At 36.6% G+C, this 14,083-nt stretch overlaps 1 pseudogene across 1 annotated transcript; it reads left to right on the plus strand.

Annotated features, from left to right (window-relative positions):
- The first annotated feature begins 1,332 nt into the window (after positions 1-1,332).
- LOC145576749 (protein DETOXIFICATION 19-like) lies at positions 1,333-4,290 on the plus strand (annotated as a pseudogene). The gene is made up of 7 exons (XR_014098543.1): positions 1,333-1,651; positions 2,445-2,988; positions 3,103-3,189; positions 3,291-3,347; positions 3,435-3,673; positions 3,774-3,892; positions 4,027-4,290. The product of XR_014098543.1 is annotated as a protein DETOXIFICATION 19-like (transcript).
- Positions 4,291-14,083: the final 9,793 nt, after the last annotated feature.

Here is a 14,083-nt window from a genome sequence, read left to right on the forward strand (position 1 = left end):
ATGAACTTCTTAAAACAGAGGAAGTATTATTAATTTTTTCAAGAGTGTTTATAACGCCACAAGGATAATAAGAAATTTAGCCAATAAAAAAGAGATTTGCAATTTCATTCAAAACGAAATAAAAAAAAATCATAAAGAACATTATTCCATTAAAAGTTCTTCATCATAAATCTTAAACCTTGAGATTTATTAACTTGAAAGATAATTAGAAGTCTGACCCGCATCGTTCTTATATGTATATACGAGTACAATTTTTAATTTCGAATGTGTTGATAATTTTAATCTTATTTCATGATTATATCTTCTTTTAATGATAATGGTTAAAATTGTTATACGGAGTATAAGATCGTGAGAATATAATTATCGAGTTTTATGATATTGTTATGTATGATTTTTATAGATATATCTAATAAAATCAAAATAACAAAAAATAATGGTAAAAATCAATATAATCTAAGAACCGTGCATCACACGGGTTTACATCTAGTTCTCAATACCCATGACTTCTCGTAATCTTATCAGTTATAAACTTATAACTCATTTTGTTTATTTCAATTGCATAGTTAACCATATTATACATTTTATATTTATATGTTCCCACTTCTTTAACCAGCCTCTAATATAAAACAAAACTATTATTATACAGGACCACATGGCTAATTAATTAATTGCTCCGTATGATCGTATATAATTTTTTTACAATTACGTTAATATTTTTTTTTATATACTGATTAAATAGTCAAAACATTTTCTGCATTCACCTTAAAAGAGCATTAATTTATATGAATATATAAATTGCACGAATACCCTACCTATTAATTTTCAAACCAACCCCATTTTTCATTGACTCTTCTAACAAACATCAGTTAAAACGTGGCCCTTATTCACACCTATGACTCATACAGTCATAGTCATCAGTTATATTTTAACGTGGCCCTTATTGTTTGTTACTAGTATATTTGTATAAGAAAAAAATATGGGTAAATTTAAATTCATCTCTTGGATAAATTTATAAATATATCTCTTTTACACAATCTAATTATTTTCTTTTATTTTTTTAAAGATAAAAGCAAAATAATAAAGTAGTCAATAATATAAAGTTGTAAAAGGAGATAAATTGGAGGGACTCCCTAAAAAAATATCAAAGCGTAACAAATATAAATGAACAAAGGAGTACAATCATTTCCTTACAATACTTTTGAGCAGAATTATAGTCCTTCTAGAAGTATTGTGATATTTTTATTTTAGAGACTATTAAGAAACGAAGAAAGTACATAAGTCGATAGCATTAAAACCATCTGCATGGGCGGCTCAAATTAAACCCACAATTAAATTCTTTTACAAGTTACAACAATATACGACACAAGTTAATATGAGGACTAAAACCGAGAGTGCAATAACTGCAACGCCGCTGTTAGCGGCTGAAGGCGGTGGAGGAGATGGCGGCGGAGCGAGATGGTTGGCAAAAGTGGTGGATGTGAAGGAAGCAAAAGATCAAATATTATTTTCACTTCCAATGATATTAACCAATGTGTTTTATTATCTAATTCCGATTACTTCTGTTATGTTTGCTGGTCATATTGGTCAACTTCAACTTGCTGGTTCTACTCTTGCTAATTCTTGGGCTACTGTTACTGGTTTTGCTTTCATGGTTTGTCTCTCTTTTCTTCCTCTGTTTTTTTTGCCCTTCGTCCCTTAAAGATTAGGATTAGCTTATATTAAAATGCGTGGGTAGTTTTGTCTTTTTAGGGGGTAAAGTAGAGAGAAATTGTAGGGATCGTGTTAGATAAAACGGAAACTGGGGCAAATTCTAAAGGACATAGAAAAAGGGGAAATTGATTTTGGCATATCCTTATGTGAGAGAGCATAAAAAAACTGTGCCCTTACATAAAAGTGTACCAAAATCAATTTATGGTACATTCGAGAACAATGATATGGGTGTTTTAGTGAAATTATTGTAAGTTTATTTATATGAGGGTTGAAAAGAATGTGATGAATATTGAATGATTAAATTTGAAAGGGTGGAGTAGTTTATATGCAGTAATTTTCATCATTGAATTCTTTTTTGGCTGATTATCAATAATGCAATCATTTTTAGTTTGATGTTAGTATTGTTAGATAAATAAGCAACCAACTCAAATACATATACTTGTAAGACTTGTAACCTTATGGATTGATGCAATGTATGCTTAATCTTGGCTATGCTGGCCTCGGCTTAAAGCTTCTTGTAACCTTATGGATTAGGACTAAGGCTTTGTTGTTGTCATTGTATTCACTTAAAAAAAAAAAACAATCACAATAGAAATTACTTCTTATATAGTATTTAGAACATACATTAGATAATCTACTATATTTAGTTTTGATCTATAAAATTCAGTTTAATTTATAATGGTCATATATATACTTAATAAATGTTAACTTAGATGTCAACTTTGTGATTGTAGATTGGCCTAAGTGGTGCATTGGAGACATTATGTGGTCAAGGATTTGGAGCAAAATTGTATGAAATGCTAGGGATTTATCTTCAAGCATCATGTATAGTTTCGATCTTTTTCTCCATACTTATATCGATACTATGGTGGTTTACCGAACCCATTTTAATTTTCCTCTATCAAAGCCCTGAAATTTCGAGAGAAGCAGCAGTCTACATGAGATTTCTTATACCAGGAATATTCGCGTATGGTATTCTGCAAAACATTTTAAGATTCCTTCAGACACAATCTGTGGTTTTACCCTTGATTGTATTCTCACTTGTGCCATTGATCTTGCATTGTGGCCTTAGCTATTTGTTGGTTTATTGCAGTTCCCTTGGTTATAAGGGAGCGCCATTGGCTACCTATATGTCTATTGGTTATCGGTTTTGATTATGTTGATGTATGTGAGCTGTGCTAAAAAGTTTGAGCATACTTGGAGAGGGTTATCAAAAGAATCATTTTGCTATGTCTTGTCCAACTTGAAATTGGCATTGCCTTCTGCTGCTATGGTTTGGTAAGTACGTACATTATGTTCTCCTACATTAGCCACATTTTAAATATGTGATTGATCAAACTGGTTTGTATATATTTTACTGCTTCTGAGTTCTGACAAATTTTTTTTTCTCAGTTTAGAGTATTGGGCGTTTGAGATTTTGGTGTTCTTGGCTGGTGTTATGCCAAATTCTGAAGCAACGACTTCTCTCATTGCAATATGGTAGGATTAATTTCTATTTTTCTTGATTGTATTCCAATGAAAAATGTTGGTTGAATTTGATTTACGTGTGAATCTCATATCTTTCTCTTAACACTAAACAGTGTTAATACAGAAGCAATTGCATACATGTTTGCTTATGGACTGAGTGCTGCAGGAAGGTATTAATGCAACACTTGAATACCTTTAAATCTTTAAATCATTCAAAGTTATATCATAATCCTTATAGTTTAGCTTCCTCATAATAGCACAAGAGTTTCAAATGAGCTTGGAGCAGGGAACGCGAATGAAGCAAAGCATGCAATGCGCGTTACATTGAAGCTGTCAGTTCTCCTAGCCGGCCTTGTTATTCTCGGTCTAGCCTTGGGACATAACATTTGGGCAGGCTTCTTCAGTGGCAGCACTTCTATAATTAAAGCATATGCTTCCATGACTCCTTTAGTTTGCATTTCAATATTCTTTGACTTTATTCAAGGCATATTATCAGGTCCGATAATATCTAAAGTCATCATTTCTTTTCACTGTCATTATATATCTTCTCTAACTGTAGTTAATGATCTATTACGCTGTTCTTGGCCGCGAAACAGGGGTATGCAGGGGATGTGGTTTTCAGCACTTGGCTATGTTCATAAATTTGGGAACATTTTATCTTATTGGTATGCCCATTGCATGCTTACTTGCCTTCCAGTTTGATTTTAATGTCAAGGTAATCCTCTTATTACTCGCAACTCTACACTTCTTATTGTGACTACTTTTGTGTGTTTACCTTACAGATTGAACAGCTTTCTTATAATCCTCCTGCACTAACCCTATTCAATTTGGCACAAATTTGTGATCTAGGGTCTTTGGATAGGTTTGATATGTGGCCTCTTTGCACAATCTAGTTCACTTTATCTGATTACTCGACTCAAGAAATGGATAACGCTTGAGCTCTCTCCTGACAACAATGGAAATGCAGTTCTAGTCTAACCATTATAGGTATGGTAGGAACATTATGTATTAAATAGATGCTCTCACAATTGTAGAAAAATAATGGGGATAAGTTTAATGCAGAATTTTGCTACAAGTTTTTGTATTGAATTTTGAAGTCTGATGAATCAGTTATACAAGGGTTCTTGGAAATTTTTTATCAAAATAAAAGGATTCTTGGAAAGCTTGCTATGGGATCAGATAAAAGGACCATTATGATAGCGCGTATATAATGTACTGCCTGTACTACGATATTTAAGAGGCTGAGCAATGAGCAGGATGGTAGACTATGCTCAGCTCATTGTTAGCTGCACAGTGTACTCATTTAGGAGTAAATACATATGAGAATACCAATCATAATCCCTATCATCATATTTTATACATAAAAGTCTAACTTGTTACCCTTAAATTTGATCCTTACACGGTTCTCATAAGTGGCGTAAATGCTTACACTGTCCATTAATTTTGCAGTAGATACCCCATATATACATGGTGAAGTAGTATTTTTGCTCCTGAAATCGCTCAAAATTGAGAACCTTACTGGATTTTGAATTCATAGTCCTACTTACACAGGAGAACACCCTTAACTCGGGGTACCAACTCTGGGTGCTGAGTGCCCTTAACAATGCTAGGAGCTTAACTGAACATTGCTGGAAAATGGTTGAATGTTTCATATGATCTGACAGTAAGCGAAGATGCTACTGATGGGAGGGGATTTAAACAGCCAACCTCTTATAAGAAAGATGGTTATTTTACCATCTAATCCAACTATCATCTATGTTATAAACATGAAAATAAATATATATAAGAAAAATTCGACAATCACCACCTACAATTGTTGCCATTTTAGTAATTATCACCTACAGTTTTTTTTTTTTTTTTTTTTATTTTATCACCAACTATATTTTAAAATATCAAAACTTCCCACCTACTTGGCTCTCAACTCAAATGTGATGTCATGTGAGGCCCACTAACTACCTTTTTTCCTCTATTTCTTTCTTTTTCACTCAATTTCTCATTCCCATGTATTGTATTCCTCTCAAAATTGGGGAAACACTTCAATTCATGAAATAATTAACATGAATATATGATTTAATTTGAAGTTTTTCCTCGATTTTGAAAGGAGTACAATATAGGGGAATGAAAAACCGAGTGAGAAAAGAAGAAAGGGAGGAAAAAGGTAGTTAGTGGGCCCCACATGACATCACATTTGAGTTAAGAGCCAAGTAGGTGGGAAGTTTTGATATTTTAAAAAATAGTTGGTGGTAAAATTCAAAAAAAAAAACACTGTAGGTGGTAATTGCTAAAATGGCAACAATTATAGGTGGTAATTGTCAAAAAATCCTATATATAATTGATAATCACAAGGTCTAATTAAGAAAAAAAAAACATTATAAATATCAAATATATATAATCACAAAGAATAATTAAAGTAACAACCCGGTGCAACGTTCGGACTACACAATAGTTTGAGATTAAAAAGTCAGATTAGGAATGATATTTCCTCCTACTTGGAAAAAAGAGCCCAGTTATATAAAATGGCTGTTTTCTTAACTTGTATTTTCATGTGGGCATTAGTCTTCTTTATTTGGGCCCTTATGATGTCTTCCGCTTTAAGACCTAACATAGGAGAAATAATGGACTGAATTTGGTTGACAAAATGATGCCAAATATTTTGGAAATCAGACACATCAAGAATTTTCCGTTTAAAACCTTATGTTTACATTTTTCAATTTTTTTTGAATAGTAACCTTATGTTTAATTTTATTTGCCATATCTTCTGAAAAATATTCAATACACATTATTCTTATATGGAGTACTTCTTTATTATACATTAATTAATATACTCCGTAATTTATTAAGTTTTGGTTAAACAGCAAAAACTACAAGCCTGTGTACAATAGGTTACACGTTTGAATTCTCCTCCTCCCATTCGTAATCAAACGTTTATTAAAAAAAATTCTTTGATTTCCATGCCAAAAACATAAAAAAAATATTAAAAATGTCTTATTTTGTGTATTAAAAAATACCTCATACTAAATTATTGATCAATGAAAAGTGGATTTTAAAATACAAATACAAAAAATAAATAAATAAATAAATAAATAATAAATAAATAAATTGCGGCTAACAACCTTATGTGATCGCTTGTTAAATTATAAAGTAACATCTATAATACTGACCGAGTAAATCCTGCAATATTGACCAAGTAACTCCTACTCTAATACTGACGAAGTAACCACTATAATATTTTTTATACATTGGAAAAAGCATTATATTAATCATAAAATAAATTACACACTAAAGCGTTAGGGGTTGGACCATACAATCTTTCTCTATTGGGGAACCAAATGCTTTCGGAGGAACAAGATGCTCTTCTTTAGAGCCACTCATCCTGCAGAACGAGGAGTTAGTAATACTAGAGGGAGTTTTAATTTACTTCTTTGATAAACGGTTTTCCTTCTAACTCTGGAGCGGTGAGAGGAGGCAAATATCTTCGATGTCTGAGAAGAGCACGTTTTGGGGTTTGTAGTAGACTTCAACTGGGACAGGCCTGGTGCATCTAAAAAGAGCATCGACATACTTTCACATGATGACGCATGAGTGACTATACCTATGGTCAGATCTTCTTGCGTCGAGATTGAAGCTATTTCACACCTATCATGCCCTTTAAAAGGGGGGTGACTAATCTCCATTGGTGTAGAAACTTCTTGAGTTTCAACACAATCCTTCTTCTTTGGAGGATCAAGTACTCGAATGCTAATAAAATTCTTCCGGGAAGAACAATAGTACCGTAGTGTTTGTCCCTTGGAACCGCCCCATACATTGTCGGGGTAAGATGCAGATAGGAAACAATTCGTTTTCGATTCGAAAACTGATGACTTGAACCTGTAAGATTTGATTTTTTTTTTCTTCTGAAGTTGACTTCAAAATAGAAATGTTTTCAATAACGTTGCGCCTTTCATCTTGATCAGAAAGGTTCACCTTACCTTCCAAATCCAAAGATTTTCCAGCAACATTTTTTTCCACTTTGTTTCATCTATTACACCAATACATCTACGAACACACCCATATTCATGACCATCTCCTTCTTTCCTTTTCCCCTTCTTTCCTAACTTTCTTTTTTCTTCTTCCTTCCCAAATGGAGCAAATTCTTTAAACCTCTCATCCTCTATTATAACTAGGGGTGAGCAAAAATTCAGGGTACTCTGACCTGGAACCGGAACCTGCTTGAACAGCAGTTCTAGAACAGCAAAAATTCAGATTCCGGTTCCGGGTAATAAAAATGGGAACCTGTTGCAACAGGTTCCGGTTCCAGGTAATAAAATTTGGATCCAAAACCTGTAGGGTACCCTGTTAGTATAGGTTTCCTATAAGGTACATGAAGCCGGAACCTATCATTTAAGCTCAAGTATAAAATCCCTATATCAAAATTGTATAAAAGCCGTCACCTAACTCTCTCCCTCCTCTTATTCATTTTTATCTTACTTTTAAAGGTTTAATTAATGGTATTAATATAAGTGTTTGTAATTTTATATAAAATATTCTAGACAATCAAGTAACTATTAAGCTTACTGTAATACCCTAGAAGTTCCTTTCTTTTAAAATACCTATTTTGCCCTATTTAAAACTTTAAATAGGAAAATCTAAGATATTACTGCCACCATGAAAATGGCTAAGGCAACTATCAAAGACACACAGCGGAAGACTCTCCTTTAAAACATTTTAAAATGACTCACGAAAGTAAAGTCAAACCAAAGTAAAACAAAGTCAAACCTACAACTTGGAACCATTGTAGGCCCTTAACAAACCAATCCAATTTAAAACCTTCATGTTAGTCTCGCAATAGAAATATCATAATATAAATAAAGCAATAACACATCATAAACTTATGGAAACTAGCATGATTCGCTGTTCACTCATGCCCATCATGAATATGCTTCATCACCTGAAAAACTTCTCTCTACTTGTTTCCACTACTCTCCATTAAAAATGGGTCATCATAGGGCCAAGGTAAGACAAGGCCAACAAACACACAAACATACAATCAACAAAGCTAAGTACATAAGCGTAATTAAACACACTAACATGCATTTACCTATCAACACACATCTTACCTTGTTGCACCTGTTTATCAAGCACACAACATTCAACAAAACTTCTCAACTAAGTAACTAATTAACTTATTTAGTTTTGATTACGCATCGAACGGGTTTCCCCCCTAACTTGCCCCAATAAAGGGGTACTAACACGAGAGCTAACCGTGCCAGTATAAAAGAACCACTCGTAAGTGGCGGAATTCCTGCGCATAATAATAAAAGGAATGTACAACGTCCTGTACTCCAGTAGAAGTTATGGTTAAATATAAACCTCATAACTTCCCCCATATGTTCATACTCAAGGTATATACGTTCCCAGAGTTTTGGTGCGTAATCTCTTTCACTTTACGTTCTTTACAATTTATTAAACTTGGTGATGACTCTCAAATCATAACAACATCAAACATCATAATTATTCAAAACAATTAAACACTTTAATTTAATTCTTGAATAATTAGTGACCACATAATATTTAATGTTGAACCCTTTTTAAATCTACCTCGGTATCAAAAACACCTTAAACACTTAATGTGCCAAAAATCATATCCCTCGGTGTTAAAAACACCTTAAGTGCAGTAAGGCACCAACATACAATTTATTCCTCCTGTACATAGACACTTACATAGCTCCTTTTCCGTACTTATAGCATCAATAAAAATTATATGAAGCATAATAAAATTCCCTTTTAATATTCCAAACCAAATTAAACATTAAGTTTAATTAAACATGCTTTCTATCATGGCATAAATAAAAGTGTGGTTCATATTCAACATGTCAAACTATTATTTTCCAATCATTAATCCATCACAAATAAATCATGCTACATAATTCAATCACCAAATATCAACCAAATCACAATTTCCATTCATAATCTAACATGATACTACTTGTAATCAATTAATCACACCTAGCATGCTACTATATCACCAAAAATATGCTAAGTACGCAAACGTACCTTGAATACGTCTTAATATCGCCACGACTAATAGAAATCACTTACTTTGAAATCTCCTACAATTTAAAATAATAAAAAAGTATTAAAATCCTCTCTACACAAATTTCCAGCAATATATACTATTATTAAACCCCTCATAATTTAATTAAAATAAGCTGAAATTATATTTAAAACATCATACTTTAATCCCAATTAATGGGTAATTAAAATTCCTTAAAGAAACTTGATTTTTAACGCACTACCAAAAATTCCAGCATTATATTTTAATGAAAACTTGTTGTAATTAGGCTTTAAAACACTTAAATCAAAGGTTTAAACCACCCTAAATCATAATCCTTAAATAATTAATAATTAATAATTTATGAATCTAGGGTTTCAAATTTGGGGCTTTTTAATTAGAATTAAAATCTGAAAATTAAATTACATACTACTTATAATCAAACATCATAATATTAATCACAAAACCCATATTTAATAATTAGATCTAAGGTTTAAACAAAAATTAAAAAGAAAGATTAAGTATTAAAAACCTGCAGATTCTTGTTCCGGTTTCCAATTTTTAAGAACCTATTGAAGGTTCCGGTTCCAGTTTCTATTTTTAGCAACCTGTTACAACAGGTTCCGGTTCCGGGTCTTGATATTTTTACGCTCACCCCTAGTTGTAACCACAAGTGCATCATTAACAAAATTTTGAGACCAACCTAATCTAGAGGTCACCTCCTTAAGTTTTTGTTGAAACTCTTTGTTGTTGGGATCAATCTTACTTGCTTGCGAAAGATCCATGAAAGCTAAGTCGGGTTTGTTTAGGTCTAAAGCGGCTACTGCTCTTCTAAAGTAAGCTTTCACATTTGAATTACCATAACACAACACCGATGAACACAATTGACCAACCTTGTCAAAGTTTCTCTTTTTGACCCATGCCCCCAAGTTCAGATTAAGAGACACAACAAGGCTTGAAAAAACTAATTTATCATCATCATCACAAACCAGAACAAAGGACAAGATCTTGAGGACAAAAGAGTATTTTGCAATGGCTAAACCATATTACTCTACTTGTACAACTGGTTACCCTCATCTTTTAAACTCCTAACAAATTTGAGAATATCAAAAGGATTCTCGCATTTCCCAACAATTTTCTCTAACATATGAGAAGAGAGATCATCCTCTTCAAATTGAGCAAAACACAAATCCCCCCTAAGTTACTCAAACACATCCTTAGTACTTTAAAATTAAGTATAGAAAAACAAAGAACAACACTGGTAGCTAGAATTTAAATGTCATAAAAAGCAAATAATATGTATAAACTGAACATAATAAGAGAACACAAGCCCACAAACCTTGAGCTAAAGAAATTAATAACACCGAACACTTCCCATGAGGTTAACAAGCCAAAGAACCTTCTGTAAATGACCAAAAAGGAAGATACTTGCCGGCAAAACGAGGTTGAAGCTTAATGGAGGTGGATGTTGTCGGTGTAAAGTCAACTTGGCTCCGCTTCCTCTTCACCGCCGGTGGAACCTCAAGAGACTTAAAGAGGTAGGGATCTCGACCACGACAAGGGACGAGAATCTAAATCAGGGAAGATTCACCTAGAAACTAAAGGAAAATTACAGGTGTTTTGGGTGTTTTTGTCCCTCGGGAGAGTTACGTCACAAACACTAGTCCGGCTCGAGTTGTACCTGCAAAAACACGGAGACTCCGGGTGGTGGAGCTCCGCCTCCGAAGATCAAGTTAGTAACTTGAAGAGGAGTAAAAAGTGCGGAAATTTAGGTGGGGATCTGCTTGGATTCCAAGCTCAGGTATTCTCTGATGTAAGAGAATTAGGGTGTAATCAATGATTGTAGATGTCCCCAAAATGGGGGAATATCTCCCTATTTATAGTGTCATTGGAAAATGTGCCCCTCCCAAGGTCATTCTGACCTAGGACAAATGGGCTGCGACGCAAAGATGCGGATTTTGGGGAATTGGGCCATTGAAGGCCGCCTTTCAGAGAGAACACCTGGGACTGCCACGTGTTAGTTGGGGATTGATCTGGGGTGACTCGCCAGCCCTTGACACGTGGCACTCCCTCATTGGTCCAGGTGTTAAGGGTAAAAATACCCCAAACATTTGCCCCTCACAGGGGTGACGTGGCAGGCCACGTGGCGCCTGTGACACGCGTCCCCCCATGAGGGGTGAACAGTAAAAATGGCTAGTAATTAATGAGGGGTGTGACGGGGATGCCCCCGTTTCACCCTTCTATAAATAGAGTTTTACCCCCCCCCCCCTTTTCTCTCACTATTTTTCTTTGTTTTGACTTTCTAGAGAGAGAAATAGAGATTTTAGAGAGAGATTCTCTGATTCCGGTTGCGTTCATTTCTTCTCAAGACTTTCGTGTGCGCCCTTTGACGTCACCCGGTCACCGATTGTTGCGGTTTTTAGATCTTATCAGAGCTTAAAGTAAGGTAACCGCCTGTACCCTCTTTCAGCTTTTTCTTCATTTTCGTCTGTATACATTCTTTTTTCCTTCTGTATACATTTTTCAAAAATAAAAATGGACTCTCCATCCACATATACGGCACTGCCTAGGACATTCAGCCGGTCTCCTGCTACGGCTGAGTCTAGAATCGGGGTTGCCTTTTCTGGACAGTCGGAACTTCTTTGCTCATCCCCGAATTCCTCCCTCTCTGTGTCTGTGCAAGACACAATGGCAAGATTTAAGCAAACGGTTGTACGACACAAACGGCGGCGCGCTAGGGAAGTGCCCGCAGATGAGGTTATTAGGGATGAGGACTATGAGGGTCCAGATGAGCAGGAAAGTTCTCAGGAGGGTACCCCCTCCACCTCAAATAGCAATAGTACTGAGGAGGCAGACGGTGAGAATGTCGCCTCCTCTTCTGAGCAAGAAAATGAATCTGGTGGAAAAGTCGTTGAGAAGACAGAAGCCGAGGCATCCGACTCTGACCAAGAAGACCTTGCTGCTGATTACAAGCAGCCGGCCAAAGCTGCCGCTTTCCCCGATCCTAAAAAGATAAGGATGTTGCCGGGAGATATTTCATTATTGGAAAGTGGGTTCAAGGCCTTTAAAGAGCAACATCCCTTTGGAATGGGATGGGATATCATCGTCCCGCCTGCTGACGCAGTGATGGCTTGGGACGATACCATTGAGAACGCAGACAACTACTTCGTCTACTACGAGGCGGTGATAGAAGCCGGCCTCTGCTTCCCCCTTCACAGAGGAATAAGAAAAATTTTGAAGGGGTATGACTTGGGGGTTTGGCAACTCACCCCAAACTCTTGGGTCAAAATTTTGAACTACATTGCCGCCTGCGAGTTTCAGAATATTGAGCCCAGCTTCACCGCCTTTGCTCACATGCATTACCTGAGCAAGGCCCCAGGCGAGTATGGGGCGTGGTATACTCTGTCCACGCTCTCGAAATATTTGATGTGCTTGGACAAGGTGTCCAAGTGGAGTGGGTGGAAGGAGAAGTTTTACCTAATCTCCTCCCCCACTTTGAGGCACAATCGGACGCTGCGCCGGTACAACAAAGAGCCAGCTTTTCTGGGCAGAAAATGCGCCCTTCCCACGCTTTCTACTAAGGCTCGAGAACAAATAATAGAGCCGGAGTTTTTCAAAACCACAATTGAGCCCTTGGGGATGGGTCTCACATAGTTGTGCCAAAAAACTGGATCCCCCATCCGGATTTTTTCAAGGACGAGAGATTTCTGTCCGCCTGTGGGTTAAGCACCATGTTTCCCAAGGGTAGATATACTTATTCATCCGGCAATTGCCGACTGTTTTGTTCTAACTTTCTTTTTGCTCTTTGTAAACGAAGCAAGGAAAATGGTTGATGCTGAAAAAACACCGGCTAAGTCCGCCGCTCAGCTCCGCAAGGAGCAAATCTTGGCCCAGAAAGCAGCCGTTGAGGCTAAGGAAGCTAAGAAAGGCGAGGTAACAGTCTGCCCTGCATTATCTTCTTTGAACTTACTTTAAAGTTTCTCACCGACTGTTGACTTATTTTTCCTTTTCTTTGCAGGGCTCCGCCAAGATCCTTCCTCGCTCCATTGGCAAGTTCATAAAGAGGCATGGGGACGCACAGATCAAAGCTCCGGCTGCCAAAGCCGCTAAGAAGAATTCGTCCACCTCTACCCCCTCTGCCAAGGAGCGTCCCACAAGCGGGGGTAAGTCCGCCGCAGTTCTGAAGACTCTGAGTGAAAACTCAGAGTTAAGTGGGAAGAAAAAACCGGATGCCTCTCCGGCATCGAAGAGTGGCGAGCCACTCGATGCTGCAGGTGATGCTACAGCGACTGGGGAGGGCGAGACGGCAAAGCCCTATGCCCAAATTGAGATTCCTTGGCCACTTGACTTCATGAGAGTCAAGACAAAGGTCGACCCTTCCGAGGGCCCAGTTAGCAGCCGGTAAAGAATGAATGCCAGCTATGCTGCCACTCTCTCACCAAGTACTTCTTTTGGTGCAGATGCTACATCCGGGCCCCCTGATGTGGTGGGCTTTGCCAAGAGGATGGTGAGGACTCTCACCCAGTCGGAGAAAAACTCCGTGCCTGAACGGAAGGAGGTAGACTTCGACCGGATTATGGGTCAGCTGGCGGAGGTAAGTTGATCTCAACTTAACACTTAGTCTTTTCTTTTCTTTAATTTTGCTAACTACTTAATTTTTCCGGCTGACCCCTTACAGGTGATGCTGAGAGTGGATGGGCTCCGAGTCCCCTTTAGGCGAAAACAAGATGAGGTAAATGACGCCAAACGGAGGGCCAAACAAAACCTCAACTCTGCTGAATATGCCAATTATATGTCTGAACTTGCAATTAAAGCAGTGGAGTTGAAACAAGAGGAGCTGATCCGGAATTTGACGGCTGCAAACGATGCTGCTAA

Source organism: Chenopodium album, chromosome 13 (assembly GCF_948465745.1).
Source record: "Chenopodium album chromosome 13, dcCheAlbu1.1, whole genome shotgun sequence".
Classification (NCBI taxonomy): Eukaryota; Viridiplantae; Streptophyta; class Magnoliopsida; order Caryophyllales; family Amaranthaceae; genus Chenopodium; species Chenopodium album.